At 40.2% G+C, this 21,717-nt stretch overlaps 1 protein-coding gene across 6 annotated transcripts in view; it reads left to right on the top strand.

Annotated features, from left to right (window-relative positions):
* arvcfb (ARVCF delta catenin family member b) overlaps nt 1-21,717 on the top strand; it is a 216,559-nt gene that overhangs the window by 67,124 nt on the left and 127,718 nt on the right. For all 6 annotated transcript variants that reach the window (XM_015032221.1, XM_015032220.1, XM_015032224.1 and 3 more), the window contains exon 2: nt 1,335-1,422. The gene's annotated coding sequence lies outside the window, so the exon portion shown is untranslated. The remainder of the gene's footprint in view (nt 1-1,334; nt 1,423-21,717) is intronic.

Raw genomic sequence — 21,717 nt, 5'->3', positions numbered from 1 at the left:
AGACACGTTTTTGACGCGTGTGACGCATTTGGTGTGAACGCACCGTTACTGTAGGAGTTGTAAACGCACCAGTGTGGCAAGTGGGGAAAATATGAAAAGCTGCTAATGTAGAAATGATCTAAAAGTGGTGACATTACCTATAAGGATCGGAGATTTATATAAATACCCTAGAGTGATCAATTAGGTTTTTTTTTTTCAAAGTGTACAAACGTATTCAGTTTACATTTAGTTAATATTCTAGAGTGCAACAATCAGGTGGAACAATAGCAGAGATGGTCGGGGCGCTTGAGGAGCTCAGAGTGCGGAGCGATAAGGGGGAGAGGCAGAGCTCCATCACCTGCTTATCTGCAGGGCATGCTTCGTCTCTGTCAGTCTGTCAGTCTGTCACCGTCTCGTTTATTTTTTTTCCCCTTTTACTCCGTGTGTGCAAGCCAAAGGTGCAGCAGCGGCCATCTTGCTCAGTGCAGCGGCACACCGAGACAGTCGGTGTTGATTGTAAATTATAAATCTGATAGGATGCGGTCGATGCAGTCAACCTCTGACATGCTGGCGCGTCGTCCTGACCACAGCAGGAGTCGATGTGTTGATGCCATGAGTAATGCAACCCGTCTGCGCTGCAGGGCCGGATGTTTGGCAGATTCAGTCTGCACAGTTAAAGTAAAAGACACTTTGAAACATTTCCTCCATGTCACGATCCAACGGCCTTTGGGATTATTTTTTCTCTGAATACTTTGTTTTTTCTTTTTAGGTCCAGTAATTTGAATAATTTCTGTATTTGTTGATATTTAGCTTTGTTTAATTAGTCTTTGCTTGTATTTGTAATTATCCTGCGCTCCTGCTGTCTCCCCAGCTCCATTGTCTGGAGCTGCTCCATTGGCTCGACTGCCATTCAATCTGTTGATTGCACTCAACTGGTTTTCATGTCACAATTAGACCTAAAAATATCAAAGCTCCCTGGTTTCTTTAGGTTTAGATTTCTGTTCGGATGTTTTCTTTTTCCTGTTTTTTTTCTCTCTTTTTTTTCTGTTATTAAATCCATCGACAGCCTTCATCATCGGCACTCCTCCTCCAATTGATTTCTCGTTTATCCTCAGTCTGTCAGAAATTAGACAAACTGAGACGTCTTCTCTCGTCCTACCGCAGATGTTTGAATATAGATGGAAACTGAAAACCTTTAATAGCTTTTTACCAAATAAAATATTAATTTCCCATTGCATGCATAAAGCACATACTTTATTCATTAGGACATCTGTTGTAGTTTTAACATTTATTCCTTTTGCTTGTTAAAACAAATAAGAAAATCAATGTTTTTAAAGATGCTTTTGTTTTTGCAGGACCAGCAGCTCAAAAAGGTCGTGACCCTGCTTCGGACGGATGTCAACCGGCTCTGAGATTTGCATGGGTCGTTCTCATCAACCAAAGGTAAGATCATCCTTTTGTTAAACGTCTCAAGTCATTGGTTTAGGCAGGTAAAATGACACTAAAAAATGAAAACATTCACAGGACTGAATGACTGATGACCTGCTTGGGTTCTGGCTGTATGAAACTGGGTTCTTATGGCTGTGACTCTGGGTCGGGTGGGAGACTTTTAGCTTCAGATACGAAATGTTGGGATTTTGTTTCATTAGTTACTTGTCATTCAATGATTTCATCAAGAAAAATTACTAAGATTGACAGTTTTGTTACTCTGACCTGTAAAAAAGTCACTTTTTCTTTCTTTAGTTTGTAATATCATCACTACTTCCTACTTATGTAAAGTTGTGAACTGAAAATAGTCCTCATTCATCATTTATCCATTCTTTATTAGTCTAAGGTGAGAAGTAGTGAGCCTGGTTAGCATTTCAGCAAACCACTGACAGAGCAAACCAAAAAGTTGTGTAACTGGAAATTCTGAGAAACCCAAATTAAATTTCCTATATTTCAGAAAACCTATTTGGATAATTAAACAGATCTGTAACATGCTCCAAAGCTTGAGGAGTCATTTTTGAAATGTAGATACATTTATAGAAAAATAACTACTGATTACTGATTTTTTTTTTTTTTGTTTAAAAAAAAAAAAAAACTACCACCAAAAAGAAGAAAGGCCAATCATATAAACTGTTCATTTAAAAGCTTGTTTAAAAAACTAAATTCAAAAAACACAAGAGTTGATGTTGGTTTTTTGGTCACAGATCATAAAATATAATACTTCATTCATGTACTTTTGTTTTTATGCTGTCGTGCTTCCATGCCTTCCCATGCAATTCCACTCTTTTCTAATCTCTTTTCACAGCTCGATCTGGGATTTCTCCCATTGACTTGGATTCCCTCCGATAGTTTCAACAGGGCCAATCAGAGAACAGAAGTAGCTGTTCAGACCTTTGTATAAAACAAAGGGTAGAACAAGGTTTTTTTTTTTTTTTTACCAGGCTACTTTTAACAAAAAATTCTTGCATTCTAATGTAAAATTTGATATTTTTGGGGGTGACTTTGGGGCTGCGATTTACAGCATCCTCCATAACTATTGGCCTCTCTGGTTAAGATATTCAGAAAGCCTAGAATTCTTCTTTTATTTATCGGGGCTGCTAATAAATGTGGTTTGTCATTTATGTGTCAATTTTCAGGAGTGAAAACTCAATTGATTACAGCAGGTAATCTGTCTTCTGACAGTAAGTGAGACTAAAACAACAGATTGCTGTGCATTAGACGGTCTCCTCTGTTACATCCTGTCCACACGTCTTGTCTTTATGTGAGCGCTGCGTTTCTAAAGCGCTTCTTTTGGTTCCCCTTCCTTTCACTGTTTTCCAAATTACGGATGTTCTTGTTTTAGGGAAGTGGGATAAAGAGTCTCTCCTACCTGACAAACAGTTCAGACTCTCATGCTGGTTGCCAGGGAGTCATACACTGAAGTTGCACCTATTTATAGACGTCAAATAAAATGTAAGGGGGGAAGAAAAAAGCTCAGAAGAATGGACAACCTTTTCTATCCCTTGACTCAATGTCTCTCTTTAGCCACTGATTTACTGAACTCCGACTAACAGTGGTTTGTTCTTCATTTTCTGCCAGGGTTAATCTCATTCCTGACAGTTAAAACAAATCATTCCCAAGATTTGGCACCAAGAGAAGACTCGACCGAACTCCAAACCGTGTCGGTTTTAGTTTGGTGCTTTGTGTTAAACAGAACTGAAGCCTCTGTGTTGGATTTTCTCGGAGGAGCAGTAGATCAGCGGCTCTGCATCCCGTCACCTCAAATCAGGATTTACATCCTGGCCTCTGATCAGACACACATTTTAAAACCTGACAAGATTTAAAGACTTGCAAAAATAAAAAATTGGCACAGACGGGTTGATGTGAAGCAGCACTAGCATCGGATATGAAGCTACTTTTAACTGGTTGGTCATTGGTACTGAATTAATGATTGGTTCATTCCTTCCTTTTCTCAACAGACTGCACCTCTCATCTGCACAACATTTTTGATTGTTTTGGCACCCCAAACTTCATGTTTGTCTCCTGAAAGCTACAAAATCCTTCTTTTTGTGGTTGCTTTAGACTGGAGCAAGTTGCCAACTGATGGCCAAGTGTTTCAGGCAGGTTTGGCCCTGATTTGACCTGCCAGGCTATGCTACAAAACAACTTATCTATCAGCAAAATACTAGAAACATATGCATTTATGAATTTATCGTTGAATATAGGCATAATCCCATTGTATCCTTAGTTGTTTTTTTTTCCTTTAATCAAAATGTCCTCAGCAATCCTCCTTAGTTTTTCATTCATGGTCTCTAGGTTTTAGATGAAGGAAAGTAAAAATAATAATTACCCACAAACATTGTTTTCCAGCAGAATTTGAGTGGATTGCAACAGAGCTGCTCAACACCCACATCCAAGCAGGCGAAGTTGCACCGCTGACTGCAGTGTGACGCACTCTGCAGCTCTTAACTGCGCAAAGATTCACAAGTGGTCATTATTTACTAGAAGCGGGGGAGATGACCCACTGTGTGTATGAGAAAGAAGTTGCTTTGAAATAAGGTTTTACTGTTTTTAAAAGTTTCTCTCTTCACCATCTCAATCTTAGCGATTAGCTGGATTAGCATTACAGCTGTAAACATGAGTTTTGTGTGTGTGTTTTTTTTTTTTTTAACTGGTGAAAATAGACCTTTAACTTAACTTTGAGTTTTCTAAAAGGCAGACGATGCGTCCAACTTGTTTCATGATAGACAGAGGATGGAAAGAATTAAGATTCAGACTTCCTGTTGTCGGTTTGGGGTCGATCTGTCATTTGACTAGTTCGACGAAACAACTCCTGGGCTGGTTGTAGAAATTGTTAGCTCCTTTTTACACCTATATATTTTTTTAATCAGCTCACTTGTCATTAAAAGAGTTGACTTCAACTCTTTAGAACACACTAATGTTGTTGTGGTCAGTGCAGCACGGAAATGCTTGGGTGTGGTGCTTTCACTGTACAAAAAAAAAAGATCAATAACTAGAAGATTTATGGAGCGTCTCCAGTAGAGCTGCTCAATATTTAAAAAAAAAATTAAGATGTGAAATTAATGAGTACAATAATGGATAAATCTATAATTTCCTCTCTGCTTATTTTGATCTACTTCCTCCTCTCTCTGTGACCTTTAGCATGTTGGATGCTCTCCTGTGTAAGGTGTATCTACTCATAAACATACAAAATGGTTTAACTTCTGATGTTTGATCGTAATAAGATTTTAAAGTTTTTTTCTTGCATATGCTGACTTTGACCTTTCTGTGTAACACTTAATAGGAGACCACATTTTTGCCTGCTCAGAATTCCTGTTTTAGGGCCATAAGCTTCAAATTGTGACACAGAGTAAAATGCGGTGCAGTGGGAGGTTAAGTGCGTCCACGTAGTGGGAGAACAGTTATCCGTCCGCAAGCCTTCCCTCTAATATCAAGGTCGGCTTGTTCTTAACTCTTTAGCTCTCCAAAATGTCATCGGTTTAATTAATTCTCTGAAGCCTCTCTTAGGAAAGACCCTTTTAATAGTAAGAGAATGCCTATTAATCTACTGGCAAGGGGCCTATTATGGTTGACGGTCACCGTGTGAGCGTACAGTGTGAGAACTAATTTGACCTCAAGGTCTGAGCCGGGGGATTTCAACTCGCTCGGGTTTCATGTAACTGAAAATGGGAAACGAAGAGGCCACCTTGCTCAGTGGGAGAATAATGTTTCTGTGCCGAACTTAAATGCTCAAGAGCGCTAAAACAATTTTTAACGTCAGGCTAAGATGATGACGTTAGAAAGTGGTATTACGAAGTGGAAAAGACAGAAATTGTGAGGGGGAAATATGTAACATGCGTGGAGGAAATGAAGTTACATTGTGAGCAAAGGAAGAATAACAAGCATTTTCAGTGGGAAATAATGCAAACATGTTGCTGTGAATTGGAGCACGTTGCGTTTGTGAAGTCCAAAGAACCTCCTCATGCTGGTTCAGAAAACCTGCAGAGAGCCGTTGATGGCATCACCTGCCCTGCAGCAACACCGAAGTCATCCCTGTGAAAACTGATTAGTAATGGCCGAAGGTACACAGCAGGCGGTCTCTGCTGTTCAACCACGCGAATAAAGGCATTTATAATGAAATTAAGTGTGAAAAATAAAAAGGTGCCACATCGGTGTCTAATATGAAGCCTAATCCGTCCCATTCAATCTGATTTCTTCAGACTGTTGTTCCCTTCGAGATCTATTCTCTTTTTAGCTCTTTTTTTTTTTTTGGTCACAATTAAATGTTTCAGATCATAACGTGAATAAATAAATAAAAAAAAAAATCCAAAATGCAGATTTTAAACGATTGTTTGATATTTAGATCAACAGGAAAGCACTGCCCGAACCGACGTGACTATGTGAAAATATGATAGCCTAGCTTGTTAAATCATGTTATGTACCTTAAGTTTTAATTCAGTTTTACCTGCCACATGCAGACGTGCAGCATCAACAGACCCTGTCTGAAAACAAGACGTAGTTTGAAAAATTAACGTGCCATACTCTGATACTCTGATCCAATGAAATTTTAAGAAAACATGAAATGTATGAATTGTTTTGACAAAGAAGAGTTGGGCCAAAATTCCTCTAAAGTGACATAAAAAGTTCATTTTGATAGCAATTATTGGCGCTAAGAATAGCCCAACTAGCTATTAGCTTTTGGGAGCAATTGTTGTTTTTTTTGTCTGTTATCAAAATTTATTTGATTTAAAACACTAAAATGTGAGGAAAAAGACTTATTTCCCTACTTATTTAGTGGCAGATCAGCTCTGCCATGTGACTCTTCTAAATCTAAATGATTGTGTCTGAAAACATGTTGGGACAACTTTCTCATAAGTTTTGAATGTACGGAGGGAGAGATTCTTGGCAGGAGTTCGCCATATATACAGACACGCTGCTATGATCCCAACGGTTTTTAGAGAAACCAGAGTCGGTCACTTAAGATGTATAAAAACCTTTCTCTCTTTTTTTTTTTTTTCAAACAATATGGTGTTTGAAAAATGATTACTTCATGAAGAGAATTTTAAGCCCAAATGAAATGCAAGTCATTCTGCCTGAGGGCCCAGTGATTATTACAGCCGTTGGTTTTCTTCAGAATGTAAACAAATACTGTTTATCATTCATTTCTTTTACTTATTTAGTGGCAGAAAAAGCCCGAAGGTACCGTTTATAATTGCATGCATTGAACACATATTACTGAACTTTATTAAGTTAATGTAAACTGAGAGAGGGGGAGGTTTTTTTTTCTTCCACTCACTCTGTCAATGTGAATTGGATAAGACGGAGAACGAAATGGGCTTTCGGCTCCAGTCCTCAGCCGAACGTGCGATCATTTTAGGAAATTACATGTTGCAATGACAAAGTCTTCACATCCGCATTGAATTCATTAATGAGTCCAACCTTTCATGTAATGTACCTCTTCCAGCATTTCATCCTAGGAAAGCACCTAACAGGGGAAAATGTGGCTTTTCAGGCTCCTTAGAAGATTGCATGAAGTGTGGAGCTGGAGGCGCGGTGGGAGTAAAAGCTTATGTTTGCAGAGTCCAGACATGACTGACTGAGGTTGGTGGAAAGCTTATATTTACACCGACAGTTTTCATACTGCAGCAGCACAATGACCCCAATGTAACACAAAACATCAAAACAAAGCAGCTATGTGTGGTAAAATCTCCCATGTGCAAATAAAACGCATAACTGTGTAGCTGTAATTTAAACCTGTGCAGCAACGTGGCTGGACATGTTTAAATTTTAATTGAAACAGAAATAAAAAAATTTCTGCTTAATTTTATTTAAACATAAATTCCGATTTCTGTTTAGATGAATTTCTGTCAACCATTTCTCACGTGCTTCACACACGCTGATCGCTGCGTTTGTCACAAACATAATTAGCTCGCTGGCACAGAGCTCCCCGTGTGCAGTTCAATCATGCCCTTTGCTGTGTTGCGTTTAGAGTCTGCGTTTGGATGCGCCGCGGTGCTGCAGCGGAGAGCGGCATCGGCAGAGAGTCGGCGAGCGTGACTAATCCAGGGATCTCCTGCTCGGTGTGTACGGCTGGACGTCCTTCACGCCTCGCCCCTCGCTGAACGAGAGCGCGGCCTCACACGACGACGGAGCGGCGGGGAGGTTTTGTTGCCGCTCTGTGCGTCGCAAACAAACGTTGAGCAGTTTTACCTTTTCATCTGCAGACGCTGCAGGCCGATGCTGTCTTTGGCTCCTTTAGTTCACTCCGGACTGACCACTGTTGAACTCTTGTTTAAATTTGCTTCCTGGGTGCAGTGTTTTTGCCTCCACCAGCACTGCTGATTGGAGAAAAATTATTTTATGCGTTTCAAGTTGTTCCTTGAGAGCAGAAAGTCACCAACTGGAAATGTATGTGGGTAGAGCAACACAAATCCTAAGGGGAAAATGAAGAAGCTGAACTTTTTCTTCAGAAGTACTAATCTGAAAATGCGTACATATTCACACCGCTTTACTTTGATTCCCCGAAATAAAATCTGGTGTGAGGAACACCTTAAAGGGGCAATATTGTGTATATTCCAGTCACAACGTGCCATTTTATAGCACAATCAAGTACCTAGATCACATTCAGTTGTGATCTAGGTGTTTGTACACACCAAACATAACTTAAAAGAAATTTGAATTCAAATTTAACATCTTGAAATTGGGTTTCCGTCTCTTTAAGAAGCTCCTGCTCTTTCCGACATTGTTGGATGTCATCGCAACAGTGTTTCTCATTGTGCTGTTTACAGCCATTCTTAGGACTGTCGGATGGAGAAGTATTTCTTATTTTAGGCCCAGTAGATGTACAGCTCCATCAGGTGTTCGCTAATTTCTTCTGGCTAGTCTGAAGGAGCTGTGTGTGACAGACACGAGTAGTAGTTGCACACTCCTCAAGTCTGACCATTAAACAAAAAAAAGCCCAGTTTTGTATTTTGCCCACCCTGAACATACCACCCCTATTGTGAAAACATGGCGGTGGCAGCATCATAATGTGGGAATGCTTTTCTTCACAGGAGAGAGGGAGGATCTGCAGCTGTTACTGCAGTTCTACAAATGATTCTGTTTAGGAAGACGAATAGAAATGTGTGCCACACTTTGTCCATGTCTATCACACAAAGAGCCTTTAAACTAGTTTAAACTGTAACATGGCGAAAGAAGTCAAGGTCAAAGACCATGAATACTTTTCCAAGGCGTTCTGTCCACACCACCTCCGTTAGATTCATCATTCCAGTCTTTGACCTTTTTGACTATGCCGCCTTCACTTTAAATGAATTCTCCATCACAGCCACGGCCCTTCAGAGACCTTAATTCAGCTTTAATATGGCAGTTTTCATTTCGCCCGTTAGAACGAAAATGACAAAACTGATGAACGAGAACACTGACCAAAAGCCTTGTCTGTTCAAACTCCAAAGCAGGGAAATTGGAAGTGCCTCTTTGTTAATGGGATTGCTTTGTTCTTTTCCAGCTCCAGGGAAGAGGGCGCTCTTGGCTGATTGACTCTCAGCCGTCTTGTACTTGTCCGTGTTTTTTTTTATTTTGACATTAACAGTCGCAGAAACTTCCATCAAGCTGAAGACTTTCTACTTTTCTTTTTTTTTTTTTTTTATCCACAACTGTTTCTAGAGTCGGTTTAACTAGACACACAGACAAACCCAAAACGAAAAAATTAGCAAAAACCTACAGACTCAGGTTTTTGTCAGAATGTCACACAAACTGAATATTTTTTTTTTTTTTTACTGTTTGGAAAAATGCTTGTAATAATGAACACCAATTGTGGAAATGTACCTTCAGAAGTCCTGAACCCAGACAGGTACAGCAGCCACTGTGTGTGTGTGTGTGTGTGTGTGTGTGTGTTTAGCCTTTGAGTTAAAATGATCAGACTCTTTGAGTTCACCAATATCTCTAATGTTTAGTAAATGAAGACCAGTCATGTTCCAGACTATCATTGTAGTTACTGCTTGTATCGCCGCCATTGGTCATGCTTGTCCTTTGCCAGTTGGTGGCGTTGTTTCTCAGGAGCTTCTCTCCGTCTCTTCCGTATAAGGTGACAAAGCAAGACTGGTCAGTCAGATAAGAGACTGTGGCCTCCTTAAGTTCAGAAGTGTTTTGACCTGTTGTGACTACAGCTGAGACGTCTTGCTCCTTGACTATTTCAGGACCAAACACTCACAGATTTCCGCGTGCATTCCACCAGGGCTCTGCGCTCCGTCAAAGGCGGTAATGTTGAGGCCCACTGAGTGACAGAAGCAGGAATCTCTAGAGGCTGGTAGTCTGTTTTCTGATGGCTTCAGTCTGAGATCCATCAGTGAACCCTGTGCTCCTATGGTTCACCATCTGAATCTGGATAGAGGAAAAACCACAGAGCCAAACTAACTGAAGCAGCTTTCACGCAAAAGTCGTGTATGTACATACCACTAATGCCTGCGGATGCATATTCAGCACTTACTATATGTAATTAAAGGGACAGAACCTTTGAAATGGGATTCTGTCACAAGTTATGCAGCAGGTGACTTCCTTGTTGGTGTGATTGCTTCAAGTCTGGGTTTAGATTCAATCACTTTGTCTGAGAAGGATTAAGATCAAAACAAAGTTCAGTGTGAAAAACATTGTTGGTGTTTTTTTTGCTTATTTTATGAATCTTTAAGGGGTTTTTTCACCATGGATTGTGAAATTGCTCACTGATCAGTTGACTGTTTATATGGAAAACAAAGGAATGAGTCAGTGGGTCACCATTGATCTGCCAAAGCAGCTCATGTAATGAGCAGACGTGCTGTAGAAGTTAAAGTGAATGCTATTTTATTAACTTCAACCCTTTCAGAGAATTACTCTAATCCCTTCTTAGTACATGTTTCCCTCAGGAATATTATTGGTGGAACACCTCTCCTGAAATCTGTTAGATGTAAATAATTATCTCAAGAAATAGATCGAAAGAAAACGTAGCAAAGGCTTTGAAGATATTTGTACCAAACACCAAAACTATTTTTACACCAGTTTTATTTTAAGATGCTAGAATCCTCTTTGGTCTTTTATTCCCCCCAGTCTAGCCTTTAGTTAGTTCATCTTATATAATGAACTAGTTAGCTGCTGCAAGTAAGAGATTATTTTTCCATCTTGTTTTCTCATTACCTCACTTCAAAATGTGAAAACAAAAACTTGACAATTGTGAGAAAACCGTGGATCCTTATTTCTAAATGTATAATACCTGACTTGTCTGTCAGGTATTTCTGCAAGAAATGATAAAATCCATAATTTTGTAAATATTAAATCTACAATGTGGTTTGCAATTAAGTGCTTTTAACTGACAGGGGATTCTATATCCAGACTGGGAGGAGATGGTCTGAAACTGGTTCCCTACGCTACCTTTTGATGATTTGCTCTTTAAGGAATATATGCCTCAGGAAAAACACAAATCTAGTTCCATACACACTGTTATTCTTATGCTTGTTGTCTTGCCCAGCTCAGCGAACATCCTGTTATTTCATGTAAAGGTGTTGCTGGTTTCAAAGTGTCACCAAAAGTACTTTTTGAGTCATTCTTAATGGTCTTTGTCCTGCTTTCTTGTTTTCTTCTCTTCTTTTTTTTTTTTTATAAGAATAGGCCTTGAAGTCAAATTATTAGCATCTAATCACTTCATACTAACATTTCTACATACATTTTTACAAATATATACCTACATATTCAGAGCAATGGGTTTCTAAATGAGCTACTTACTTGCATGCTGTGGGAATGTGAGCGTTATGAGGATGCGAGCAGCCAAAGTCTCCAGTTCTGCAAAAGCCACCGCGCTGGAATGTTAATTGGGATGCCTCGCCTTCCTCGCCGATAAGGCGCAAGGCTACGTTCAAAACAAACCAGAGATTGGGACGTCCCACCGCCTCAGCCTCGGAGACGGGTGGGAGGAAGTTGGTGATTGTCTCTCTCTCTCTCTCTCCTTGGCTCTCTCCCATGCAACTCCGCACCCCGTGGCCTCCGCGCAAATAGAAAAACAGAAATATTACAGAGCGGGGAGGTGGTTCACAGGAAGACTCAAAGCGTGTGTATTATTAAGACTGGGGCGCCAAGGTTTTGAAGTTATGCTAATGAGGATCCTTTTCGGGCCTACAAATCTAACAGCGATTTGAATAATTTCTCTGCCCGTCCTTTCTCTCCTCTCCCTCTCCCGCCCCCCGTCGCTCGATTCTGCCTCTTTGTTCCATCTTTTTCTTTTCTTTTTTTTCCCTCTTCCATCCTGTTAGAGTCACGCATTTAAGGACGCCAGCCTTGGCATGGAGCTCAGCACATGCTAGTTGAAGGAGGTGATGGCAGATTAGAGGAGCGGCAACAAAAAAGCTCAAACCTCCGACAGGAGACGTCCCCTCCCACGTATCACCTATAATGAAGTGCTTATGTTGTGATAACCTCGTCTTGACATGCATCTGATTGAGTCTAGAACACAGGAAGTCTTGTGGGATGATGTCTAACACAAAAAGCCTTACAGTCAGCCGTACTTGGAGTGAAGTTTACCATTTATAGTGGAATAATATTAAAATGGACGACCTGAAAGCCGTCGACATGTTCAAACATCCAAGAGCTGTCTGCAGAAAAGTGGAATTTTGTGTTTATTAACACCTAAACTGGTTTCCAAAGAACTCTAAAGAAAATTCAGCGTATTAATTTGACATAATTTGCACACAGGAGCAGCTTTTCTTTTACAAAGCTTTCTAGCTTTAGCAGCACTATGATCATTTATTTCTATGCTATTTTACTCCATCTGCTCCCCGGGGGCAGAATGCAGTGAACTGCAATAACAAAAGTAACAGCCGCGGTTGGACCGCAGCGTTCGCAGCACCGGGAAGCGCTCTCATATTAGATTTGGCGAGCTGTACAAGTAATTATTGAGCAGAGATTCTCGGGCTCTGCAGCCGTGGTGTGATCACTAACTAAAGGTTATTTAATCTTACTCAATGACTCTTGTTTGGTGGTGTATTTATTCTGTATGCTTCTTTAAAATTGATGCATTATATAGCACTGCAGCGTTGGATGCTTGAATGATGCCATCATTAAGGCTGTGTAAGAACGGAGGAGGGTTTGGGAAATGAGATGTAGGAAGAAGAAGAAGAAGAAGAAGAAGAGTGAGGAGGAGACCTTTTATTTTTAACCATTGCAGCACAGAATACACTGACACTTGGTATTTTGTAAGTCTGCAAGAACTGACGGTATAGGCAGTTTATAAGTGGTGTACACATAACACCAACAAGGATTTGGATATGTGGAAAGAACTAAGGAACCAGTTCTTAGTTCTTTCTAAGGTTGGGGGATTTATAAGACCTGATTATCTGGTAGACTGTTGGATCAAGAAACAAAATTGCAACATTTGTTACATTTTCAGCTTGTGTGGTGTGTTTTCACACTGCACTGTCAAAGAAACCCAACCCTTTGAAAAACCTGTTCCTCCCTTCGCCTGTGGTGGCACTGGACCAAGAACCACTGAAGAAAAATGATACTAAAACCTCTGAAGGCATAAGAGCAACTTCCTAAACCTACGTTTTTAGGCAGACCATTAGCAGAGGAGGCGGACCGGATATCGTTCTTTTGGTTCTGCATCAGAGTTAGGGTTGTACATTCACACTTCCCCAAACGAACTGGACTTTCTAGGCAAATGAACTAGAGTTCGGTCAAAGCGGACTGAACAGGGCTGGTGTTGAATGCACCCTGAAAGCATCAGAGAAACTTTATGCATCAACTTTCCCAACAAAATCCGTCTCCAGACCCACTGCTGGATGTCTTTGACCCTCATGTCCACATCGTGAGAAACTGTCGATCCTTTACAATCAGTAGCTGCACCGTACCAGAGAAAACAATTTCAGCTCGGCTACATCCAGGTTCAGTCAGCAGATGGAAAAAATGAAATGTGTTCAGGGTCCAACACGGTTCAAACTATAAACCACACAAATTAAACTGTTGTAATAAATTAGACATCTGAAACAATCAGGTGCACTTGGCACATGTTTTTACTGTAGGTGATGCTTTTTTACGCTCATTCCCCTTCTGAGAACCCACTGGTCCAAATTACAGGTTTCATAAACGCAGTTGCATCGATTCAGTCAGCGGAGTCAAGGTGCTCAGACTGGGAGCATCTGGTTGACAGATGTCTAAATTTATCACCCATCTCCAACTATCCGTTTCATTTCTCCGAGCCTACAATGCAGGGAAAGAAAACGTAACATTGTGAAGGTTTTTTTTTTTTTTTTTTTAGACGGACGCTGATTTGATCTGATTGCTGATGGGTGATGATTTCTCCCTTCGCCGATTCCCAGAATGGGCCCACAGCAGGACCTCTGACTGCAGACAGACCACACATGGAGGGGAGGTGGAGCATGACTTGGTGTCAGTCCTTGTCATTTATCTCTGTCGTTTCTGTCAGACGTGCCATACGCGTACCAACAAGCCAAATAAACTGCTTTCTGGCTGTTTCTTTAAAAAAAAGAAAAGAAAAAAAGAAAGAAGCTGACATGTTATTTGAGAAGTACAGCTTATATAACTTTTCAGGTCAGGTTATATATCTCATAGGTTGTTTATTTTATATTATTTTCAGCAAACAGACTGACAAAAATAGTTGGCTCTACCCCCAAGAGCTGCAATAAGGAAGACTGTAGATTAACTTTTGAGGTAGAACAAGGACTGTTTCCACTGTGTGTATTAACAAATATTGTAGTGTTTGAACTATTAAGAGACGCTTCCAAGTGTTTTTTAGAGGGGCTCTGAAGTATTTGTACATTTTAATTATTGGCGGACGGCAGTGGTCACTAAACCCCTGTGAATATTAGGGGCCCGCTGTATATGAAACCTCATCTGTAGCCAGTAAACTAAAGCCTCCTAATGCATCGTAAAGTCTCACTTTAGCCGGTTAATCTGGCGTGATTTGAGTGAAGTTGGGTGCCAGTGTGTTCCTCACTTTGTGGAAGTGAATATATGGGCAGGAAAGTGGGAATCTTAAGTGAACAGGAGCTGTGGTCAGCACTCCGACGATGTTTTGCGCGTGTACCCTTGGGTAGCCAGTTTCTTCCAGACCTCTTGGTATATTTGTTTATTATGAATTGTCCTGTCCACTTGGCGCTGTATGACCTCTTCTGCCATGATTGATAAAAAAGTTTGGACCTAAAGTTTTGACCATAAAATTATTCACTTGGAGCTCGTCATGTACTGCAGTTTCATCGTAGATCGGTCGAGATGTTGTTTGAGAAAGAATCCACAGGTCAATCAACAGATGCAGTCTGCTGCTAATCAAATCCAAATATGTGGAGGAACGGCGTAGAACCGGCAACCAGAGACAAATCTGTCCGGGCAAGAAGCTTTGGGTACAGAGACTCGAGCCATCTGCCTCAGACTTTATGAATGCTTCACAGAGCATTACTTATATATATATATATATATATATATATATATATATATATATATATATATATATATATATATATATAGGCTCTGTGTTTTCTGGAGATCTCACATTGCTCACGTTCTTCACATCGTAACAGATTCTTAGTGCCAAAACAACAGATTCTCTTTGTGCTTTTATCAGGATGATAGTTCATATTGCTGAGCCACAAAGGCCATCACTTTATAGCTCAATTCTAAGGTGTGCATTGCTCCACTGAGCAGCACCACGATGCAATGTTGTCTTTTTTTTTTTTTTGGTCTTCCCTAGATAAAAAGATGATTTAAGCAGAAGAAAAAAGAAAATCACTTTTAGCAAAAATTGACTTGAGCCATCATGTCAGGATGGTGACGATATGCATGTTTTTTTGTGCTTAAAAGTGATTATGGTATCACCATGATTGTTTTTATTAGGGTTATATTACCATATTTTTCTGCAAGTGGTCAAGCTCAGATCAGCTGCTTTATAGTGGAACAAAGTGTAAACACTGCAAAAACAGAAAATCTTACCAGGTTTTTTGAGCAAATGTTTTAGTACCCTTGAAATAAGACAAAACTGAGTTACAAGTAGCTTTTCTGCAAGAAGCATAAGCTTGCCTGAAGTCAGTAATTCTTTAATATTGATGAAAAAGTGCTAGTTCCAGGGGCAGATTGTAACAAGATGTTTTACCCACATTATTAGTAAAATAATCTGCAAATGGAACTAGCACATTTTCATCAATATTATAAAATCATTCGCTCAAAACAATCGCCCACAGTTTGCTGGAAAGTTACTTGTGAGTTAGTTTTGTCTTACTTCAAGTGAACTGAGATATCTGCATGAAAACAAGAGTGAAAAATGAGTGTTTTTGCAGTGAAAGGACAGTAAATTTCAGCAACAACAGGTTGCCTTTATCCGCATGCAGCAAGCAGAGTCAGGCCGGTGCTGACGGCTCCCTCTGTCCCCTCCATTGCGTTCATCGTCCTCCATTTCTACTCCACTTGAACGCCACTAACGATAAAAGCGCTCATACAGATCGTCCTCTTGTTCGGCCGTCCCCACGGACCCATCGCTGCGACCGAGCGGGCTGACCGTTAGCGGAGGAGGCAGACGAAGTTTGGAAGTGTTGGTGTTGCTTTCGCTCATCTCCAGGGATGCAGGAGGGGAAATCAATAATGTTTCATTAACCTGCTTCCCTCCCTGTAAATGAGCACTTCCAGCCGTGGGTGCTGGTAAACGCTGCCGCAGTGACAATGTTTGTGATGATGTCTCTGTTGCTAGCTTGCACTTCTCCGCAGGCACAAACAGTCCAGCTGGGAAGCGAGCCACTTTCCTGCCCAGGAGTTTAACTTTTTAGTTGTTTAAAAAGAAAAGTTGGCGGAGAGCAAACTTAACATAGAAAGTACATGTTTTTGCAAAGTACGTGTCTCAGAAAACTCCTGCAGCTTTTGGTCTGAGGCTGTTATTTTCTTTATATTTATTTATTTTTGTTTCTGCAAGGAAAATGCCACAGTAATTATAACCTACAGAAATGTAGAAAGTGCTATAAATTATAGATTTGCTGTTTGATAGTTAGAATGCATAATATATGGTAGAGATGAAGCTTAACTTTTTCAGCTTCATATACACTTCACCTTTAAGAAGTTTGTCCAATCCCAGGCCTAATGTTATTCTAATTCCAAGTATTTTTCAGACTAAATCTAATCAAGGAGTAAATGAGTCAGTGGATGCCACCAGCCTTGTAGGAAAACTGAAACACGGGTCATAGAAGGATCAAATGAGTAATATGATGTGACTTTAAACCTAGAAACTGCCAGACTGATTTGAGGTAAGAAAATGGCTGCAGTGTTACGAATGATTTGTTAATGATTTTAGAGTGGACAACACATTGAACCTTGAAACAGACGGACTACAGCAGCATACCACCAAACTGATTCCACTGTCTTCTAAGGTCAGAAAACCTCGACAGTAACTGATTGGAAAAAATATTGTGTGGTTCCATGATTCTCAATTTTCACTGCAACATTCAGAGAGCAGGTGGAATTTGGTGAAGACAAAAGTTTCCAAAAGTTCCTCTCTTACTATCAATTCGGGCTTTTGGTGGCAGTACAGTGGCGTAGGGATATTTTCTTGGGACCCTTTAGAACTGCCAAAAAATTATTACAGTTTTCTGATGGCTACTTCTACCAGAGTAATGCAACTTGTCAAAAAATCAGTTCCTCTCTTACTGGTTGTCTCCACAGTCATTAATGCCAACCCGACTGAGCACCATTGAGATGTGAACAGAAGCTTTACATCACTGATGATGGCGTCAGAAACTTCGTGATGCTATAGTGTTGATATACTTGTAGACCAAAATCTCCAAGGGACGTTTCCAACATTTTGTTGAATCCAATAGGAACTGAGGCATTTCTGAAGGCAGAACGCCACTGGTACTAGTAAGGAGTTGCTAATAAAGTCACCAACAAGAGTATGTCCAATATCGTCAATGCCTCAATTAGGAGATTAGCAAATTATTGGCAGAACAAACGGCAGCAATTGATCCAAGCCTTGGTGCCGTCTCACCCGGGTCATTTCTCAATAGATTTGTCTATTAAGTCAACAAACAATGTGAGAAAATTGAAACCTGTCCAAAATTAAGCTACTCATGTAACTCTTACTACTCGTATTTTGCATAGAAACTGTTTTTTTTTTTTTTTTTTTTTTGCCAATGCAATGAAGTATACGTGCGTTATTATCCACTGCTCCTCGCTAATGGAGCTTGTTTCACCTGGCTGAATTTCAATACACATGAATTCAAAGTGCAGTTACGATTTCTGCATATTTATTCCTCCGAGGTTTGTTTTTCCTTTTTCTTTGACAGCTCTTTTCATTGCCACACATCATCATATTCACCGTAACATCCATAAACTGATCTGAATTCTCCTTCGCTCTGCGCTCACTCGCTCTCGTACGATTGTATAATCCTTCCATTACCCCACAGCAGCCGAACCACGTCCATTAAACAATCCAACACAATACAATATTCTTTTATAGCTTGTTCAGTGGCACAATTTTCTTCTCCATTTAGCAGCTAGATGGCTATACGTAGGATTTTATGAAGCAGCTTTCAATGCAGAACAATAAGGAGATGTTAAGCAGCCATGCATTGTGGGGTAGAGGCATCTTTTGCTCATAATGCTGCTCTTAGCCATAAGCTGTGGGCAACCAAGTTACTAAAAAATTATTTCTTACTGCCTGACTATTACTGGCTAATTTTTTTTATAAAAATGTAATGAAGTTCCTGTTGATTTTGAAATGGTAAAAAACCCAAATCTATGCATTTAGGTACACATTGTAATGCTGGATTTCTTTCTCTGTGAATGAGCACCATCTCCCTGCTTCGTACATTAACACAACGTACGTATAGTCTGGGAATGACCTTTCTCCATGTCCAGCGCGAGCTCCCCGTTTATAACCGATTAATCTCTTGACTCCCCATGTGAGTTTACGTGCTGCGCTCCATATGTTGCAAACACAGTCCGACACTGTGCCTCTCCATGTTCTCTAGAAATGGTGCTTGTTTGCATCAGGAAAAATTACAGGACCTGAATGTGTTTGAGAAAAGCATCTGTCATTCCTGAGCGTCGTTAAACTGCTTTTTTATTTTCATTGTTTATCTATACGCACACCTGCCGGGGTTGTTGCAGCTGAGAGCTGAGAGACTGAGGTGCAACATCCAAGTGTGATCTAGTTACATGACATCATCACTGTGTGATGTAAACCATAAAAACAGTGAGTTATTATTATTATTTTTTTACTTAATTCTAGGTTTATGCTGTTAGGACAGAGGCGATGTAGTTTTAATCAGAATGAGTTAAAACTGGTGACCCAATTTCTTGGTTCATGAGACATTAGGATTCTTCTCAGGCCATTGTTTTGAACTAATGGTCTGCTCAGACGTTACAATATAATAATCTTGCTTTTGGTTGAATTCCAGCATTTTAGTTTTAACCGGTTTGTTTACTTGAGATGTTCTTGTTAGCTTTTTACTTCCTCAGTAGTTTAAGCTAGATTCACATTTTTTGCACTCTGACCAAATAATTTCTCACAAAATAAACACAGGATCTAGTTGACACGGTATTAAATGCTAAGTATGAATTCTGTTAGTCATCTTTACTTGTTTGCCAATGAAAATCTTTAAATATCATGAAGATGCCATCATTCATGACTGCACGTTGGCACAGATATTATTGGCATCGTTGCCTCTCTCAAAAAAAAGGTCCTCAAATCCCAGCTTGGACCAATTCTGTGTGGAGTTCATGTCTTCTCACCTGCTTCCATCCAAAAATCTGCTTGTTAGGTTCATAAATGTGATATCCAGGTTTGTAAAATGTCCCTTAGATGTGAGTTCATGAACTTATCTGTTCTGTGTGTCTCTGTGATGGACTGGTGACCTTGGTTCCTCTGTCGCTCACCGACCATCGGATATAAGCACCAGAACCCCATGATAAAGGGCAAAGTGGGTTTAGAAGGTAGCCCTTTTTTATTATTCTAAAAAAAAACACGACTCTTTAGTAAAAAAGTTTATGGCTTTTTCGCTCCAACCCCGTTTTTAGCCATGTAAACGTGAGACATTTGTCACTTTTCCTATTTTTGTGGGTTGTTGCATTAAATAAACCCAGAACTGCATTTGTTTCATGCATCGTCTTCTATACACATCATGAACGGCTACAACAATGAGAAGCCAAAACATTAGAATGACTGAATTGTTTCTGATGGATAACATCGGGTGAAGTAATATGTACAAATCATCCAAGGAGGACAATTATTTCAGAGGAGGTGATCATCACTGCTGATCAAAGCTGAAATTGAGCGAATGATTATGATTTAATTCAATACTCATGGTCTTGCAAAAATGTGAAGTCTTTGAAGTTTATTCACGCAGCGCCATTACATAACCTTAAACAAAGAGAGTCAGAGATGTGAGTCGAGCAAAGAGGCCAGCCCTCAGAATCTACCTAAAACTGTCAGCGGTTTGCCAACGAGGAGATTTCTAGCAAAAGAAAGATCTAAGTGGGTTATTGGTGACCTGCCAAAGTCACTGTCAGAGCAGTGACTTTGAAAATTTGTCAGTATTTGGCTGGGGGTGATTTGCCGAGCCAAAGGGGACACGAAGGGAGGAATCACTGCCACGGCGTAGCCTGGATCCAGATGGGCCAAGACTGAAGGGGATTGATGCAAACACTTTATCAGCAGCCTGCGTTCCACAAGGCACTCAAAGGACTCAGACAAAGGCAGAGCTACATTCGAGGCTGCCAAGGTTGCAACTTATTTTTGCACCCCGAGCTCTGCTGCCTGTGAGATAAAAGATTTACACACCGCTGAATACTTACACATAGTGCTGCGTACTTTGTCTGCTGCACTCTGTGATGTTACTTTCAGACCCAGTTTGAAGACTCGAGTGGAGTTTACGTTTGACCCGCTCTGCTCTCCTACGTAGCCCTTCTGTTCTGAACAGGAAGTGGCCACGGGGAATGAAGGCTGTATTTTTTTTAATGTCTTGTGCTGCATTTGTTCCTTCATCAGAACTATTTGACAAGGGCGCAACTACATATTATTCAGGTGGATGCGAAAACATAAATCGGCTCCGCCCTACCCCCCCCAAAAGGAAGGTACGTAAGGGTGAAGGAGCGTAGAAAACATACGGTCGCTCTATCCGTATGAGTATGAGCGATCGTATGTTTACTCCCCCCTCCCCCGAGACGAAGACACGTGAAAGGTAAAACTCGCTACATTTACATTTACATGTGCGCGAGGTGAGGGAGCGTAAGGGCGCGGTGAAGTGGATGCGAAGGCATCATTGGGGCGCCGCCCCTTCCAGACGGGGTTTTGACGCCCCCTCTGGTGCAGCGCCCCTATGTGCTGCATACCCACTTTTTGCGCCCCTGCTATTTGGTAAGTAGTTTGAAGAAACTTGTTTTAGAAATATGTGAAATCCTCAAATTTGGGGCAAATGTCAATTTCCTGTCATTATTCAAGGAAAATGGGGCAAAGGGTTTTTGTGTGACTGAGGGAAGGAAGTAATGGAGAAAACATGAAAGGCCAACTTGTTGGACACTAATCCTGTTCTGAATGGAAAGTTGTCACTATGACATATAAAACTGTTATTATCCAGAAAGTCTAGTGTCATTGTGCTAAGTGGACACCAGAAGTGCCTTGTAAAAGTTTTCATTCCTCAAAATGTTTCATAACTTTGACGAGTTTTAAGCCAGAAAAGTGTGATGTGCATTTGTATTCACTGCAACGTCTCCAGTCGTCTTGTCATTTCATCTCAATCTCAACATGAAAAGAGGGACTCACAGATTTTGTATGAATATTTGTGAATCACAAACATCACAAAGACCAAGGAGCACAGTTGGGGAGAAGGTTTTGGTCACACAGAGTTATTAATAGGTTTGTACTTATACATCACAAAATACTTTTTTTTTTGTGTGACGTATAAAATTTAGAAAATTATTTATTTTCAGGGTGACTCTAACAGCTCTACAGACTGTATTAACAAGTCAAAACCACAGCATGACAGTCGTACACTGTAGCTTTCATTTAAAATTGATCAAATGTAATAATAATAATAATAATAATAATACTTTAGTGTCCTTCATGTTTACCTTGAAATATCTCCAAACTAAGAACATTTTCAGCCCTTCCTGCCATCTGATTTCTCTTTCCTTCTTATCCTTCTCTATGTGTGTGTTTTCATTTTCTTTTGTTTGTTTGTTTTTTTTTTTTTTTTTTTGAAGATTAGAAAAAGAATTTTATTACCATAATCTTACATGGGGTTGGGTACAGCATTTGAG

The sequence above is a fragment of the Poecilia latipinna genome, unplaced genomic scaffold, assembly GCF_001443285.1.
Source record: "Poecilia latipinna isolate Pla-1442-1.1 unplaced genomic scaffold, P_latipinna-1.0 Scaffold234, whole genome shotgun sequence".
Classification (NCBI taxonomy): Eukaryota; Metazoa; Chordata; class Actinopteri; order Cyprinodontiformes; family Poeciliidae; genus Poecilia; species Poecilia latipinna.
Note: the sequence above shows the minus strand (reverse complement) of the source record. Positions and strands in the feature narration are given on the sequence as shown.